The sequence below is a fragment of the Neovison vison genome, chromosome X (assembly GCF_020171115.1).
Source record: "Neovison vison isolate M4711 chromosome X, ASM_NN_V1, whole genome shotgun sequence".
Taxonomy (NCBI): domain Eukaryota; kingdom Metazoa; phylum Chordata; class Mammalia; order Carnivora; family Mustelidae; genus Neogale; species Neogale vison.
The window spans coordinates 30,176,401-30,194,607 of NC_058105.1; the positions used below are offsets into that span (position 1 = coordinate 30,176,401).

The following is an 18,207-nucleotide window of genomic DNA, read 5'->3' on the forward strand; positions in this document are numbered from 1 at the left end:
CGCCGCGGCCAGCCCGCTAGGGCCGCAGCGGGGCGAGGGGTGCACGGGGCGTTGGCACGGGGGCACGCGCGTGCGTCGCTGACTTGGATGCGGCGGGGACGCTTGTGCGCGGGGTGCGCTCGACGCGAGCCATTCAACAGCTGGCCTCGCGGGCCACAGTCGCAGGGAGCGACCGGGAGCGTTGGCGGTTGCGACTGCGGCGGCTGGAGAGAGGCGGCGGGAGTTCCGCCACCCCAGCGGGGACCCGAGTGGAGGCGCGGCGGCTCCTTAGACTCCCGGTAAATGTCCCCCGCTCGGCTCGAGGCCGGCAGGCGGCCACGTCCCGCTGCGTCTCGGCCCGCTGGGCGCCCCGGCCTAGGGGAGCTGCGGTCCCTTGCAGCCAGAGCCACGTGGGGCCCTCGGTGGGGACAGGGGAGGGGATGCGCGGGAGACCCGGGCCACCCCAGCTGCCCCTGCAGCGTCAGGTTTTCTGGAGATGTGCTTGGGCTGTTCCCCCGGTCCTTTCCCTGCTCCCTTAGACCGTGCCGCACCTCCTCGGGCCCTGGCGCCGCACTAGGGGGCGCTCTCGCACCCTCTCCGGGGCTCCCTTGGGCCCCTCTTCCAGCAGAGGTCACTTGAGGCACTCCCCTGGGGTACGCTGTCTGTGGCATCCCGCTTATGGGAACTGAAGGTGCCCTCTCCTGTTCGATCCACACGCCGGGGCCAGGGCTTCCTCCCCCTGCTCGGCCGGCACTCATCCAATTAATCATTAGCAGGGCTCCTCCCCCTCTGCCTCGCTGATGACCCGGTCCGTGGCTACGGGGACTTGTCAAGAGTATCGCTTGAGATTTTGGTACGGGTGGAATAATACCATTTCCAGTCTGACTGGGACAGCAGGACTCACCCACAAGGCTCGAAGCACCGGGTCCTGAGCTTGGGTTGGGGGTCAGCGGGGCGAGGGGAAGAAGCAAGTTGGAGAGGCCCAAGCTGTAGGGGAAACTACCATTCTCCAACTGGGGGGTGGTGCAGGGTGGGGGGGGAGGTGAGGGAATTGGGGGTAGCCTTCGTCCTTGGGACCCGCGTCTTCACATTTGTTCTCCTGCCTTTACTGCGATTTTTTTTTTTTTTTGAAGCCAACCATTACTGGAGAACTTTCCAGCACAGCTAACGCTGAGGCATGACTTACTTGTGTTGGGAACACTGACTTCTTATCTTTCAGGTCTCTTCATTTTCCCTGTGTCTTTTCTAGTTTGAGAATAGGGTCTCAAAAATCATGCCCACGTTGTGCTTTTTTCCCCTGCCTACCTTTGCTAATAACTTTGCAACTTCCTGCTGTGGAAGTAGTGAGAACTTGTACACCATGATCCACGGGGCTCGGTCCTCAGGCTGAGGAAGCCACTCCTTGGGATTCTCTGGTTGGGACCTCTCAAGGGTTTTTGCGTGTTTGTGTGTTTTTTGGTTGTTTTTTAAAGAACTCGGCCTTCCAGGAGTCACATTTTTCTGTGCCCTGTTTTTGTTTTTTTTCGGAGGGAGTCACTCAAAGCCCTGGTAACTGGAAACATGGGCTAAATTGCAAAAAGGCATTTTTACTTTGATTCTTGTTAAGCCCAGAGAAAAGTGAAAAGTGACAAGTGGGATAAGCCCGCAGGCTCCGGGGCCCAAGAGATCCCAGCCATGGTGCTTGTTGGAAGATGAATGGGCCCGACTGGAGGTGGAGTCACGCGGGTGGGAGACAGGGCCTACAGAAGCCATCCCGGCTCGGGCTTTCCATTTAATCCCAGCCAAAGTGACACTTGCCATGTGGCCCATTTGTCCAGGGTTCCCGCATCGTGCACGTGTGAAGAGTGGACCCTGACTGGATTCGTGTCTCCTCTCCAGCATCAGAAGGAAAGGTGAGGAGCTGAGAGCAGGGACTGTGAAGGTGGCGGTGTGGGGGAAGGGGAGAGTCTGTTTCTCTCTGTCACTGGCTCTGGCTCCGTGTGGCTCTTCCCGGCATGCATTTCTGCTGCTGCTCAAGAGGGGGACTTCTACGGAGTCGTTTCAGAGCCAGGGTTGTGTTACTTGTACAACTCTCGGATGTGGTGTCTGCTTGGGCCTCTGTGAGTTCTAGGTTATAGCCAACGTGCTCTTGGAACGTTAAGAAGCGTTAAAGCCAAGCTGGGAACTGAGGTAGACCAATGCCGGGGGCTCAGCCTGAGCAAATGGGGGCCACGTGGAATCCACTGGTGCTTTGCCCAGAAGAGACAGCATAAGGCTGCGACACTTAGAGGAGGAGGGGGAGGTCGACCATAATAGGAAGAAGGGCTCACAACAGCTTAAGTATGTTATTTGTATTGCTTGCCTTAATCCTTCCCGATTTCTGGAAGGTAGGCACTATGATGAACCATCTTCGGAAGCTCAGAGAAGTTTGATAAATCATCCAGGGGCTTGAGGGCAGAGTCTGGATTTGAACCCGGGCCTCCTTGACATGAGCCCTTGAGCTCAGAAGCACTGTCCTGTTTCCTGTGACAAAGGCTTCCTAAAGGAGGTGGGAGGTGAGCCAGGCCTTGAAGGGTGGGTGGGATTTATATACCCAGAGAGAGAACATCTGGCTGAAGGGTTCACTGGTTTTGAGTTTGGAGGAGCTCAAAGAAGGCTGGCCCAACTAGAATGGGGAAGGGACGCAGGAAGACCATGAACTATAAGGCTGCTGAGGCGGGGGTGGGGGGGCCTGGCCAGGAACTTGGGATTTGATGTCATAGGAATTAGGGAGTTGCTGAGAGTTTTTCTCCAAGGAAGAGCACAGCGAAACCAGTGTCAGTCCCTTGGCGGGCCCTCCTTGGTTCCCTGAGCCTATACCCCATCCCACTGTTTCTTAAGAAACTTGCCCAGTTGTCAGCATATTTAACTCTTGTTTCTGAATTTCCTGAACCCTCAGGGAGCACCAGTTGCCTGCAACCAAACAGATTCCAGGGTTCAGTGTTTAGAAGGAGCAAGCTAGGAAAGGGGCCCCAGATCAGCCTCAGATGGGTGTGCCTCAGCCTGCACAATATTTTTTAAGAAATATTTATTTATTTATTTGAAAGAGTGAGAGTGAGAGAGATCACACAGGGAGAAACAGGGTTCCCGTTGAGCAGGGAGCCTGACACGGGGCTCGATCCCAAGACTCTGGGATCATGACCTGAACCGAAGGCAGACGCTTAACCTGACTGAGTCACCCAGATGCCCCCAGCCTGCACAATATTTTAAAAAGCCTTTGAATTAGGGGTCCACACTGAAAAACCAAAAGACTGGCTCAGTCAGTGGAGCGTGCAACTCTTGATCTCAGGGTCATGAGTTTGAGCCCCACGTGGTGGGTAGAGAGCTCAATAAAAATTGGGATTTCCAGTTTCTCTAGAAACATCAGAAGGCTTGATCCACATTCTAGCTGCAGAGGGTAGAGCTGTACACGGCAGATTCCCTCAGCTGGGGCCCAGTCCTAGGACCCCCCCACCCCCCCACCGCCACTGAGGGCCCCAGACCACTGCTCTAGGGAAACAGGCCCCTGCTCAGGAAGACTGATTCAAGGTCAGCTTCTGGTCTTACTAATTGCTGGACAGGTAGTAGAGCTGACTCTGGAATGGGAATAAAGTCTCCCACATAGGGAGGTCAGTGTCATTGGGGACAGTCTGGTATGATGGCCAGGGCCTGAGCATTACCCGCAAGGGTAATGGGCTGGGGCTTTGAAGCCCACGATGCGAGGGCCCCAAGGAGACATTTTGGCAGGCCTTGCTGTTCCCGTTCTCATCCTTCACTTGGGCGCAGGTTTTCTTTCTGCTGCCTACTTGGTGGGTAGAGCGGGTAGGTGGAGATGGTAAAAAGAGTTCAGGGGGAGAAAAACAAGTCAGGAACAACGACCTAGAGACTAGCATGTTCATCATGTTAATCCCCAAGTCCCCGAGGGTGCTCCCTGCGTGCTGGAGGGACCGGCATAAGCTGTTTCCCCACCCTGGCGTTTGGGGTGGTGGGCTCTTCATTGGGCGGAGGACGCTTAGCACCTCTGGCCCCCAGCCGACCATGTGACAGCGGTGTCCTTCCTTCTTCCAGCTCCTGGGACAACCTGTACAACCCCCTGTTGCTACATGCGTCCCAGCGCTCTGAAGCGGGAGGTACTAGCCCTTTGGAAAAGCGTAGAAGCATATTCCTGGGGCCTCCGACACCCCTTTTGCATGAAAGGATATTCACACCCTTTTCACTTCCCTGCAGCCCAGAAGTATCCTCTGCGTGTCACGGCACTGGCCATTTTATTTCTCACGTTCGGTTTGTCTTCATTTCTTTTTTTCTCCAGACTCCATTCTTTGGGGGTGACTCCTCCCTGTAGCCCCCACACAAAGGGTCTTCAATGGAGTGCTTGCTCAGGAGGTCCACTGGGTGGCTCTTGACGACATTTGTTCCCTGATGAACATGAATAGCTCCAGAAGCCCAAAGGAGCATTTCACCGTTCAGCTCTAGGCGCTGTCATTGGTATTTTCAATACAGAAGTAACACCATTGAAATGTAGCAGATGTGCCTCATCTCTGAGGTAACGGTTAGCCTTACGAAGTTCCTGCCACGTGCCAGAACCCCAGACATGGTTCTAGGCTCTGAAGATGAGCTGGTGACCCAGACTGATGCCGTCCCCACCCTCAGGGAAATTCCAGACTGGGGATGAGGGCTGGGCAGGTGCATGTGACAGGCCACGTTAACAAGCGCACATGATACTTGAGCCTGTCACTGTTACAGTGGAAATAAGATGGGTGCTGTGCTCCATCGGGGCTGGGGGTGAGGCAGGGGGCTGGGCTATTTAAGAGAGTGCTCAGGGAAGGCGTCTCTGAGGAGGTGATGTTTAAGCCAGAGATCCAGAGCAGTGGGGGAGAAGGGTACAAAATGAGTAGAAGCAAGTGAGCAGGGCCTGGCTTTTGAGGGTTAGCAGTTTGAGTGGTGTTCGGGGCATGATGAGAAGCCGTCGGAGGGTTTTGAACAGAGTGACACGATCTGATTTGAGGTTTAAAAAAAAAATCATTTTGCCTGTCACTTAGCAGAGACTCTGTGGGGGCGGGAGAGCAGGAGAGACTAGTTGGGAGGCTGTGGCAGTAAGCCACATTCCAGATGGCGCGGGCTTGCACCCCAGCTGGCTGTGGGGGCAGCGGCAGTGGTGGATGTGGCCTTGGAATGTGGCAAAGCTGGGGTCAGGAGGACTCGGCTCAAAGGTCGAATGTGAGGGGAAGGGAGGGACAGCTCCTGGTTTGGAGACTGAGCGCCTGGGAGGAGGGTGGCTGTGGGTAGGGACATGGGAATCACTGGGTGGGGGGGGGCAAGCGAGGGCAGAGAGCAGATTGCGGGGCCATGGAACGTAAGAGTTTTGTTGTACTTAGTAGCTTGGGAGATGAATGGGACCTTCAGCCTGGGGACATCGAACAGGCTGTGGATTATCAACATGGGCCGGGATCCAAACTTTGATTTCTATTTAAAAGCATAAAAAATGAAGTGCAAACTCAAGTCATTTCAGGTGGGCCCTTTAATACTGCCAGTGTCACGATAAAGTGCCATCATCTTTCACAGGATCAGTTGGCCAATCTGTCATGAGCTATATAAGCCCATTCCTGCCCTTCGACGTGGTGACATGTTTTGAGGAAACGATGTGTTAAGAGACGTGAACAAAGAAGTTCATAGTGGTCCCCTTTCCTATGGCGGTAGACTAGAGTAGCAGTGGTACCCCTTCAGAAGGAGTGCTCTTTCAGTCAAAAAGAATAATTGGGGGGCGCCTGGGTGGCTCAGTCTTTTAGCATCTGTCTTTGGCTTGGGTCGTGATCCTAGGGTCCTGGGATCAAGCCCTGCATTGGGCTTCTTGCTCAGCGGGAAGCCTGCTTCTCCCTCCCCCACTCTCCTTGCTTGTGTTCCTTTTCTTGCTGTGTCTCTGTCAAATAAATAAATAAAATCTTAAAAAAAAAAGAATAATTGGAAAATGCAAATCCCCAGAGGCGGGGAATTAGCTAACCAAACACACAGCAAGTCTCTCCAGTACTTCCATATAGAGCTTCTCCCTATATAGAATTTCCACAGAAATTTGCAGCGGCTGTGGAAAAGGAGAAGCACATTGGCCATGTTGCTATTAAACAGGTACAAAAGTGAGATCGTGATGGTCTGTAAGCACAGTTGTAAATCTCCGTGCTCTCTGTGCCCAAAGTCGTCAATATCCAGGTGCCTTATTCTTTCAGACCATTTCACCTGCTTTTGACTCTATTCCCCTTTCTCTCTGACAGTGTCCCTGCGGTTCAGATGCCACGACGTAGCAGGCTACCGTGATGAGTTCCCACAAACTGTGGCTTCTCCAGTTGGTCCTTCCTTGATCACATTTCCACCAGAAGGTATTGGGGAATATCGTCTTCTGTAGGACTTGGGGTCAGATAAGTTCGCCTTGGGATTATGAAGAGGCTGGGAGATAACTGCAGCTCTCAGGAACTGCTCAGTTGTGCAAAGCCCTGTCCCATGTAAGGCTTGCTTTTCCCCTGTAGGGGGGGATGGGCGGGCGGGGTTTTGCTGGTCATTTTCAGATGGGAAGGGTAACGTGGAGAAGGAAAACACTGGTGATGTCATGAAACGCACAGGATAGGCAAAACCTGGAGAGACTCATGTGCATGTACACGCGCGCGCGCACACACACACACACACGCACAGGAATACTACTCAGCCGTAAAAAAGAATGAGATCTTGCCATTTTTAACAACATGGATGCACCTGGAGGATATTCCGCTCAGTGAAATAAGTCAGAAGGAGAAAGACAAATACCCTTTGATACCACTTATAAGTCGAATCTAAAAACCAAGCCACACTGGGACGCCTGAGTGGCTCAGTGGGTTAAGCCGCTGCCTTCGGCTCTGGTCATGATCCCAGGGTTCCGGGATCGAGTCCCACATCAGGCTCCTTGCTCGGCAGGGAGCCTGCTTCTCCCTCTGCCTCTGCCTGCCTCTCTGTCTGCCTGTGCTCACTCGCTCTCTCTCCCTCTGTCTCTGACAAAAAAAAAAAAAAAACAAAAAAACAAAAAAACCAAGCCACACGAAGACAAGCAGAATAAAACAAAGCAAAACCAAATTCCTAGATACGGAGAACAGATGAGTGGTTACGAGAGGGGAAGGGGGATGGGAGAGGAGCAAAAGGGTACAGGGGGCCAAGTGTAGGGTGATGGATGGTAATAAGATTTTTGGGAGCTGTCACTTTGTAGTGCGAACAGATGTCAAATGACAGAGTCATACACCTGAAACTTAATAATTTAAAAAAATGTTCCAACTGAACTCTTCCTTAGAGCAGATCTTCGTTGAGATTCTCCCTCAGTAGGACTCCAGAATCCTGTGGTCATCACTAATTTATCATTGCTACGTGGCTGTGGGTCCCCAGAAGTCCCTTTCTATCTGTTCCCAAAGCCCCCAGTGCCCCACTAATTGAATTGCAGTCATTTGATGGGCCCCGTACGGCCTCTGTTCCTGCTATTGCGACACTGAGTGCCACTCATTTTAATGATGTGATCTTTGATTATGTCAAGATCAGAGCATATGGTCAGCCTCAGTTTGAAAGTTGTGGTTTGGGTTAACGATGCGTCAGACACGTGAATGTTTATCCGTGACCTCTTGGCTAGAGAGCTAGGGAATATTTCTCTTTGTTCAAGAGTCCCTGCGATTCTGTACTAGCCAGGAAACTGGGAAGTGGCCAGGAGGCTTTGACCTGAATACATTTTGGCTGCCCCACTGACTATAAATACATTGATATAATCTTATCCATCTTACATGTGTTCAAAATGACTAACTTTAAAGTTCAGAGGCCTGGAAGGAAACAGAAAGAGGATATGCAGTTGTGCAGATTGTCCATTTCCTTTTTTTCCCCCCACTGTTTTTAAAAAAAAACATGCCTCGTTGATGCGGCCTTTCCTGCACTCTGATAGCAAACATTTATGAGCATGAGGAAAAGCAAGAGAGGGTAAATGACACATCCTTAGCTTATGATTGAAATATATTTTAAGGTTGTAAAGTTATACTTCTGATCTAAAAGCCCCAAGACATGGGGCACCTGGGTGGCTCAGTCGTTAAGCGTCTGCCTTCGGCTCAGGTCATGATCTTGGGGTCCTGGGATCAAGCCCTCTGCTCAGTGGAGGGCCTGCTTCTCCCTCTCCCATTCCCCCTGCTTGTGTTCCCTCTCTCGCTGTCTCTCTTTCTGTCAAATAAAATGAATGAAAATCTTAAAAAAAAAAAATCCTGAGGCAGAACAGAGGACTCTCTCGGAGTATCTTCTGAAGTGAAAGAAGGTGTCAGAGTGGCTTTGGATGCAGACCTGGCAGAATTTCTGTAATATTCACTGCTGGACAAAAAGAACGTTTTTACAATTGTGGAGACATCTCAAGACCAGTTTCTTTTTTCTATTCTCTTATCCTATGCTGTTTGGGCAGTTTTGCCACTAGGTATGGAGACTAGGAGGGTGAGGCAGACGGGTGACTAGAGAAAGCAGTCTTTTTCTCTGCGAATCTTCTAGAAACATTCTGGCATTGGGAGCAGGTTGAGTGAAATGCGTGTGTACACAAGATACGGCTGGAATGCACGCTGTGTAAACATTACTGAATGACTATCATTTTTGAAGGTTGGAGGAGCTCTTGTTTGACCCTGCAAAGGTGTTAAAGAGTAAGCTTCCTCCGAAGTGTTGCTTTTATTTATTTTTTAAAGATTTTATTTATTTATATGACAGACAGAGATCACAAATAGGCAGAGAAGCAGGCAGAGAGAGAGGAGGAAGCAGGCTCCCTGCTGAGCAGAGAGGCCGATGCGGGGCTCGATCCCAGGACCCTGAGATCATGACCTGAGCCGAAGGCAGAGGCTTTTTTTTTTTTTTAAATATTTATTTATTTATTTGACAGAGAGATCACAAGTAGGCAGAGAGGCAGGCAGGGAGAGAGGAGGAAGCAGGCTCCCCGCTGAGCAGAGAGCCCGATGCGGGACTCGATCCCAGGACCCTGAGATCATGACCTGAGCTGAAGGCAGCGGCTCAACCCACTGAGCCACCCAGGCGCCCCCGAAGGCAGAGGCTTTAACCCACTGAGCCACCTAGGCGCCCCAGAAGTGTTGCTTTTAATCACAGGACTAGAAGAAAGGTGTGGGCATGGGGTGGGGTAGAGGGAGAGATTTGGGGAGGTCATGGTGGAACACAAGGGAATGTGAGAAGAGTTAAAATTACTATTAAAATTCAGCTTTCAAAATCTGTGGAGGCCTAATTATGGCGTTCCTTGCCATCCGGGCTTGGTTGATACAAAGCTCTCAAACCTTTGTCGAATAAAGTGATCCGGACTGCTGACAGTGATGGGTGAAAATGATGGGAAAATTGTCAGTGAATTCTACCATCACTGTCAGTGGAAGCACAGATATATGAAAGGGGAATTTAAAGCCAATTAAGTTGTGCTAGAGAACCAATTTTGTCATGGCCTAACAACTTGATCTCAGTGATTCCATCTATTTTAATTAGATATAGTTATATTCCTGTGTATAAATATGCATACAGTATGGAGCTATATTCTATTTATTCTACTAAATAATTATCTCATTAGAACAGATTGTCTTCTGAATGTTTATTTGGTTTAAACAGGGTCAAAGATAGGGATTGTATGGGGGAAAGCATAAGCCTTCTTAGATCTATTTTTCAAGAGCGAAGTAGGGCCCTGTACAGCTTTTTAAAACATTTTTTAATTTAAATTAAATTTAGTTAACATACAGTAATTTATTAGTTTCAGGGGTAGAATTTAGGGATTCGTCAGTTGCATACAACACCCGTGCTCAGCCCAGCAAGTGGCCTCTTTCCTGCGCATTACTCAGCGACCCCAGCCCCCCAGCACCCATGGGCCCTCTGCAGTTTTAACTAGATTCAGGGACTTGGCACATTGAACCTTGGAGTTGAGAAACTATCGTGACTTCGAAGAAAGCATTTGTTAGTTGGTGCTACATGTAACTCTGAATGTTTTCCAGAAACATCCGTGTGCTTTTGCTCTAAAATAAACCAGTTGTGACTTAAACATTCTGCAGCCAGATCAGTGGTTGCTGGGGGCGGGGGAAGGGTTACGAAGGGGCACGAGGAACTACTGGGGGGTTGGCGAGCATTTTCACTGTCTTGATTGTGGTGATGGTTCCGTAGGTTTGTGAACCTAGGTCAGAACTCATCGAAGTGTTTTGGTACAAGTGCAGTGTGTTATGTTATGAAACATGGCCAAGTGCAAGTGCTTCCTCGTTATCTGATGATCTAATCTTCCAGGCTTCGGTCATAACCCACGTAGACTTTGGTTGTGGGTGCAGGTGCCTGTGGGCCTTTCTGGTGATGGCAGATGGAGGGGTGTCTCCAACTGGAGATGCTGTTTCATGACTGTTTTGATCCTTTCTGGGCAAGTTTAGATCAGCATCTGTGAACTGCTTACTTTTCATTGTTTATCATCATGTGAGTTTCCTCTTTTTCATAAACAATTTTAAACTGGGCTGGCTCAGTCAGTAGAGCGTGTGACTCTTAATCTCAGGGTTGTGAGTTCAAGCCCCACATGGGGTATGGAACCTACTTAAAAATTAAAAAAAAACCCAAACCCCAAAACAGCTTTAATACAAAATGAACACATGCTTATTGCAAGTACCCCAAAATCAAAGCAGTAAGCGTACAGAGTGAAAAGGGCAAACCCATTCCTTTCCTCTACTGTCAGTTCATTTCCCAGGGGAAATCATGTTCACAATGGGATGTCCCTCTTCACAGACTTTATGTGCAGAAGGCATGGACACACCCATGCATGTGTACTGATATTTCATTACTTTATTATATTACTTTTAAAAAACAAGATCACATTGTACATTATTATCCTGAAACTTGTTTTTTTTTAAGATTTTATTTATTTATTTGAGAGAAAGAGCACGAGCAGGGGGAGGGGCAGAGGGAGGAGCAGACTCCTCGCGGGACTCGATCCCAGGACCCTGGGACCATGACCATGACCAAGTCCTTCCCGTCCTCCTTCCCTTTCTTCCTTTCTTCTTTCCTCCCTCTTCATCTCCCTTCTTCTTCCTCCTCCCTCTGTCTCTCCTCCTTCCTGTCTTCATGGTGGCAATCCTCCTCTTCTCCCTTTGTTTTTTGTTAGTTTTTGGCTGAGGTCTCCTTAAGGAGAAAGCATCACAACAGGAATTATTGGGCACCTATAAGCTAGGCACTGTCTAGTTAATTTTTAGTGATCTGTCAGAAGTTGCCAGTGACATCACTATAGCATTGAAGCCATTGAATCCATGACATACGTAAAAAGCCGACTTCTTGGTACAGACTAGGTCCTATATAGATATATCTATAGTAGAGAGATGGGTGCAGAGGGAGAGGGAGAGAGAGAATCTCAAGCAGGTGCCACATCCAGTGTGGAGCCTGATACGGGGCTCGATCTCATGACCCTGAGATCATGACCTGAGCGCTGAAATCAAGAGTCAGACACTTAACTGACTGCACCACCTGGTTGCACCTCTCCACCCCCCACCCCGTATGTGCACATGCTCTCTCTCTCTCTATATATATATATTCTACAAGTTTTTTTTTAAAGATTTTATTTATTTATTTGACAGACAGAGATCACAAGTAGGCAGAGAGGCAGGCAGAGAGAGAGAGAGAGAGAGGAGGAAGCAGGCTCCCCGCTGAGCAGAGAGCCCGATGTGGGACTCGATCCCGGGACCTCGAGATCATGACCTGAGCCGAAGGCAGCGGCTTAACCCACTGAGCCACCCAGGCGCCCCTATATTCTACAAGTTTTTAATTGTAGTGTAATTAACATACCTTGCTATATTAGCTTCAAGGTATACAACATATCGATTCACCAGTTCTCTATGTTACTCAGTGCTCACCACAACAAGTATTGTCGCCGTCTGTCACCAAGGAACGTATGCCGTCATCCCATGCTGAGATTTTATCCTAGGGCAGTAGTTAACAGAACTCTGACTCTAGATTCACAAAGATATGTGTTAATAATAATAATAATGGCCCACATTTATTAAGTGCTTATCATGTGCCAGGCACCATTTTAAGCACATCACAATTATTTACTCTGTTAGTCCTTGCATCAGCTAAATTACACGCTGTGATTGTGATACTTATACTAAAATGAACACACCGAAGTATAGAGGACTTACACGGTTTGCTCCAAATCACAGAGCTAGTAAGTGATAAGAGTTGGGGCTTAAATCCCAGCAGTGCTGTTCTGGAACCCACAGTCTTATCCCTATGCTGGGTACTACCTCAGCGTCCATGCTGGCAGTATCCACAAGAGAAACAAAGTGAAAATAACCCAGACCCTCCATGAGAGGAGCGGTTCCAGAAATTATGGTAAGACCCTTCATAAACAAAACATTTCTAGAACAGTGGTTCCAATTCTTGGCATCATCCCCCAAAATTCTGACTCAGGAGGCCTGAGGTGGGACCCTGGAATTTTTATTTAAGACAAGCCTATCTGGGGGGCCCTGGGTGGCTCAGTCATTAAGCGTCTGCCTTTGGCTCAGGTCATGATCTCCAGGTCCTGGGATCAAGCCCCACCTTGGGCTCCTGGCTTGGTGGAAAGCCTGCTTCTCCCTCTCCTACTCCCCTTGCTTGCATTCCTGCTCTCACTGTCTCTCTGTCAAATAAATAAATTTAAAAAAAAGACAAGCCTATCTGGATGCAGGTGATTCACACGACTGTATTTTGTGAAACACAGCAACAGACCATAAAGTGCTTGAGGTTGGGGGATCCAGACAATCCTTCTTAAAACCCCAGCACCGAAGGAATTACATAGAGCAGAAGACATGCTCATCTGTCTTGAGCTGAACACCTCCGAGTCTCTTTCCCTACTCTGTAAATGAGGGTGTTCCCCAGGGCTGTGTCCCTGGCCATCTTCTTTCTGGATTTCTCTTTACACATAGCAAGTTACAATCCAAATCACTTTCTCATACAGTATATCCCCTGATCCTTAAAGCCTCAACTGACCCTATAGCATGCTCCTAATATTGCCCCCTTTCTTTCTCTCTCCTTCTTTTTTTCCTTTTTTTTTTTTTTTAAATAGTGAGCTCTCTGCCCAGTGTGGGGCTTGAACTCACAACCCTGAGATCAAGAGTCCCATGCTCTTCTGACTAAGCCAGCCAGGCACTCCTGCTCCATTTCCTAAAATCATAATCCACACACTCTCCCTGCTTCTCTACTTCTTTTTAAAACTTCAACTTACTATAGTTTGGGTTTTTGCCCTCAAGAGCCTCTATGCTGCAAAATTCAGTGGACACTTCTTGAGGTACCTGGCCGGCTCAGTTGGTGGAGCATGTGGCCCTTGATCTCAGGGTTGTGAGTTCGAGTCCCACATTGGGTATAGGGACTACTTAAAAATAAATTTTAAAAAATTCAGTGGATGTTTCTCTATTCTCATCTTACTTGGCCTCTTAGGAATAGTTAATACCATTGACTAACCCCCTTTCTTCACTCCGACGCGTCTGGCTGCTCCTATCTTCTTGCCGAGGCCTCCTCTGCTAAGTGACGGCCAAATGTTGACTTTCCATGGTGATTGGTTCTTTGTTCTCTCATCCCAAGAAGAGCTCATCTACACCTGCCATAGTATTTGACTCATTTCTCTCCAAATTTGATAAGAGCCTTTTTGACATTGCAGGAAAATGGAGACATCTGGCTAAAATATCGACACTTACTTTAGTCTGTAGAAATCACCCTTGTGAGGGACATGAGGCATAAAGTAAATCTCAAAAGTGATGATTTTTAGTAGTCTTTGTGAATTTAATTTTAAGCAGAACTTTTAATTTTTATTTTTTTAAAGATTTTATTTATTTATTTGACAGAGAGACACAGCAAGAGAAGGAACATAAGCAGAGGGAGTGGGAGAGGGAGAAGCAGGCTCCCCACTGAGCAGGGAGCCCGATGTGGGGCTCAATCCCAGGACCCTGGGATCATGACCTGAGATGCAGATGCTCAACGACTGAGCCACCCAGGCGCCCCTTAAGCAGAAGAACTTTTTAAATAAGATCCATTTATACTTTGAAATGAGTGACTAAAAACGCATCAGTTGTAAGTTGGATTACATTAGCAGAACGTTTTATTAAAACTACTATACAGGGGCGCCTGGGTGGCTCAGTGGGTTAAAGCCTCTGCCTTCGGCTCAGGTCATGATCCCAGGGTCCTGGGATCAAGCCGCACATCGGGCTCTCTGCTCAGCGGGGAGCCTGCTTCCCCCTCTCTCTCTGCCTGCCTCTCTGCCTACTTGTGATCTCTGTCTGTCAAATAAATAAATAAAATCTTTAAAAAAACCCTACTATACAAAAAGTCATAACAATTTCTGGACTTTATTCCCATATATACATGGTTTGGACAAAATTATATCCAAATGACACTGTAATAAGCAGCTTTGAGTATTTTTTTTTTTTTTTTAGATTTGAGCATTTTGTTTTTTGTAAAGTAGGCTCCATGCCCAACACGGGGCTTGAAATCACACCCCTGAGATCTAGAGTCACACGCTTTACCTACTAAGCCAGCTAGATGCCCCATATTTTTTTCTTATTTTTGATTATTTCTCTAGGATAAGTTTCTAGGCCAGGTTTCTTGGTCTGAGGAGATGAGCCTTTTTATGAGTCTTGGTTTGTTTTGCTAAATTATTCTAAGAAAGAATGAAGTACATTATCTTAAGCAAGATATGAAGGTGCCTGTGTTTTTCTCCCCAAAACTCTCCCAGAAATTGGTTTTTATTATTTGTATTCATTTGTGTAAAACTATTAGTGGAATTGTGTATCTTGAAACTAATTAAGAGCTAGATGTTTGTATCAGTTAGCTATTGTGTAACAAACTAGCCCCAAACTTAGTGGCTTAAATAATAGTGATTTATTATTTCTCCCAGGTCTATAGATTGGCTGGACTATTGGGCTCGCTCAGGGGGTCATGGTCAGGTGGTGGGTTGGCCGGGGTCTGGCTCAATGAGGATGTCTCATCTGCCACCAGGGGGCTCCTTTCCATTTGGTTCAGAATCCTCCCGCAGGCCAGCTCAGGCGTGTGCTCCCCGAATGGCAAAGTTCCAAGAGATTAAGGGCCGCTTGAGACCTAGGCCTAGAACTGGCATTCTGTCACTTTTGCCACATTCTAGTGGTGTGTGTGTGGGGAAAGCCAGCTTACATTCAAAAACTGGGGGGAAATAGATTCTATCTCTCAGCAGCGATGACTTGAAGTCACATTGCAGAGTATGGCTATGGGGCTGGGTGGTAACCTGGGATTATTTTTGTAACTGTTCTACCATGACATCCAAATGAATGTTGTCCTTCAGAGGTGTCATCTTTCAAAGCTCTAAACTCATTCAACGATGTATGAATGAATTAAAAAAGAAAGAATTAGAGCCTTTATTAGAATCTCCTTTTAACAAATACAGGCAACACTGAATACTGGGTAGCTTTAAATAAAGTCACAAAAAAAAAAAAAAGAATCTCCTTTTAAGGGGGGGTGGTTATAAGCCAATTAAGAAAATCAGTTTTTTAAAAGATTTTATTTATTTATTTGAGAGACAGAGAGAGAGAAAGCAGGAGAGGGGTGAAGGTCAGAGGGAGAAGCAGACTCCCTGCTGAGTGGGGAACCGGATGTGGGACTTGATCCGGAGACTCCAGGTTCATGACCTGAGCCAAAGGCAGATGCTTGACTGACTGAGCCACCCAGGTGCCCAGAAAATCAGTTTGCTTTTTATAATTACCCATTTTATGCAACATTCTTGATTCTAGGTAATTGTTGACAATTTCTAAATATCAAAACCATGAGAAAAAGAATTTCAAAATTGACATCCATCAACCCAGACTTTGAAATCCATCCGAAAGGAAACATTCTGAGATGTTTAACACAAAGGCAATAGCACTGGAATAAGTGGGAAGAGCATGACAAACCTGATTACTTTGAAGTGGTTAACTATTTTGTGTTTATTTTTTTCTGGAATGTTTTTTTAAAAGCTGTTGCTTTAAGGGCGCCTGGGTGGCTCAGTCGGTTAAGCGTCCGCCTTCGGCTCCGGGTCATGATCCCGGGGTCCCAGGGTCTAGTCTTTCAGCTGGGGACTATGCTCTTCCCACTGGCCCTCCACTATCTCGTGGCTCTCTCACTTTCCCGCTATCAAATAAATAAAATCTTTAAAAAAAAGAAAAGCCGTTGCTTTAAATTAGGTTGTATAAACAAATACCCATTGACTATAGATAAATTTTGGAATTCAGTATATTTTAGTTGGATATCAGATTAATTTTTCTCCTAAAGGAGCTTAGTGTTAACTCTTATTTAGGTTGCAAATTGCAGCAAAACTAACTGAATTTTCTTCTTTGTTTTGCTCTTTCGATAATGTTTTTGGAGAAAGAAAACATGCTTGTTTTCATAACATCCCAGTTCAGTGTTGCTATTATAAGAATTCTTAGTACCTTAGTATCTTAGATACAGCCTTTGGAGGCCTTTAAAAAAAACCAGCTTATATAAACCCAAGGAAATTGATATGGCTTGTCCTTTATGGACAGTTATTTTGTAAATGAATTATTATATGCACCTGACGAATCACTAAATTCTACCCCTGAAACTAATAATACACTATATATGAACTAAATCGAATTTAAATAAAAAAAATTTTTAAAACTTGTGCACCTATAAAGTTAACTAAGATTTAACAGTAAATTTTGTGTTAGAATTTCCATCAGCTACCTGTATATGTTTGAGTCTAAACCTCTCTGAAGTTGACATTAGTGAGAAGCTCGGGTTATATGGACTCTGAATATATACACTTTAGGAAGAACTCCTTTATTGGGAAGTGCTCTTTGAAGTCAGCAAATAGGAGCAGAAATCCTCAATTCCCAGTATTAGCGATCTTACTCACCTCGGGGCAGCTTGAGAAAGTTTGTTAATAGGAAATGCCAGCCAGCACTCAGGTTTGGGAGGTTTTCCAGTCCCAGAATAGAGGGCAAATTCATTTGGTCACTCATTAAAGGAGGTTGTCTCCCCTGTACTTGAACTTAGAGTTCAGTTTATTTCATGTCAATAGACTGGAGGCACCCGAGCCTATATGTCCACATACGTCCTAGAATGCAAAGTCAGGTGCATGTTCGTGAACGCCCTGTTTCTGTAGCACCTCCATCCAGTTCTTATGGGATTCTGCCTTTGAGAGCGTCACTCAATAGACTTGGCATCCTGCGGTCTCAATGTGTGGGCAAGTCATTTCATTTTCCTGAATCTGTGTGAATTTCCCCATCTGTAAAAACAGGCATGACAATGCCTACTCACAGGTTGTTTCACGAATCAGATGAGATAAAGTGAGACTATTGTGACGAATAAATAATCAATATAGCTTGTGTTTATTGAGAAATTCCTGTGTGCCAGGCGCTATTCTAAGGATTTCACATGTACTTGCTCAACAAAACCTCTTGGAAATCCTAGAATCTCTATTTTTCAGTGAAGGAAGCTGAACGGCAGTACATTTGACCCTTGGAAACAGCATGAGTTTGAACTGCACAGGTCCACTTATATGTGGGTTTTTTTTTTTTCGATAAACACAGTGGTGTAAATGTATTTTTCCTTATGATTTTTTAAAAAAAAGTGATCTCTACCCCAACGTGGGGTTCGAACTCACGACACTGAGGTCAAGAGTGACACACTCCACCAGCAAAGCCAGGCCAGGCACCCCCATTTTTCTCGCCTTTCCTTATGGTTTTCTTAATAACATGTTCTTTTCTGGGATGCCTGGGTGGCTCAGTTGGTTAAGCGACTGCCTTTGGCTCGGGTCATGATCCTGGAGTCCTGGGATCAAGTCCCATATCGGGCTCCCTGCTCGGCAGAGAGTCTGCTTCTCCCGCTGAACCCCCACTTCTCATGCTCATTCTCTTTCACATGCTCTCTCTCAAATAAACAAATAAAATCTTTAGAAGAAAAACCAAAAAACATGTTCTTTTCTCTTGCTTACTTCATTGTAAGAATACCGAATAGCAGGCGTGTAACATACCCAGTGGCTGTTACTCCATTGTTTTTGTTATCGGTAAGGCTTCTGGTCCATAGCAGGCTATTAGGAGTTACGTTTTGGGGGGAGTCACAAGTTATACATGGATTTTGGACTGCACAGGGGTGGGGCGTTGATGCCCCTTGCCCCCGTACTGTTCAAGAGTCCACTGTATATGGAAACTCTTTGCAAGCTCTGAAACCCAGTAAGCAGACAGATGCTATTGTCTCAGTTCT

General features: G+C 47.0%; 1 protein-coding gene across 1 annotated transcript in view; it reads left to right on the forward strand.

Moving 5' to 3' along the window:
- The first annotated feature begins 228 nt into the window (after nucleotides 1-228).
- LOC122897109 (A-kinase anchor protein 17B-like) overlaps nucleotides 229-18,207 on the forward strand; it is a 28,409-nt gene continuing 10,430 nt past the window's right edge. Inside the window, exons 1-3 of the mRNA XM_044235265.1 lie at nucleotides 229-278; nucleotides 1,797-1,871; nucleotides 6,240-6,344. The gene's annotated coding sequence lies outside the window, so the exon portion shown is untranslated. The remainder of the gene's footprint in view (nucleotides 279-1,796; nucleotides 1,872-6,239; nucleotides 6,345-18,207) is intronic.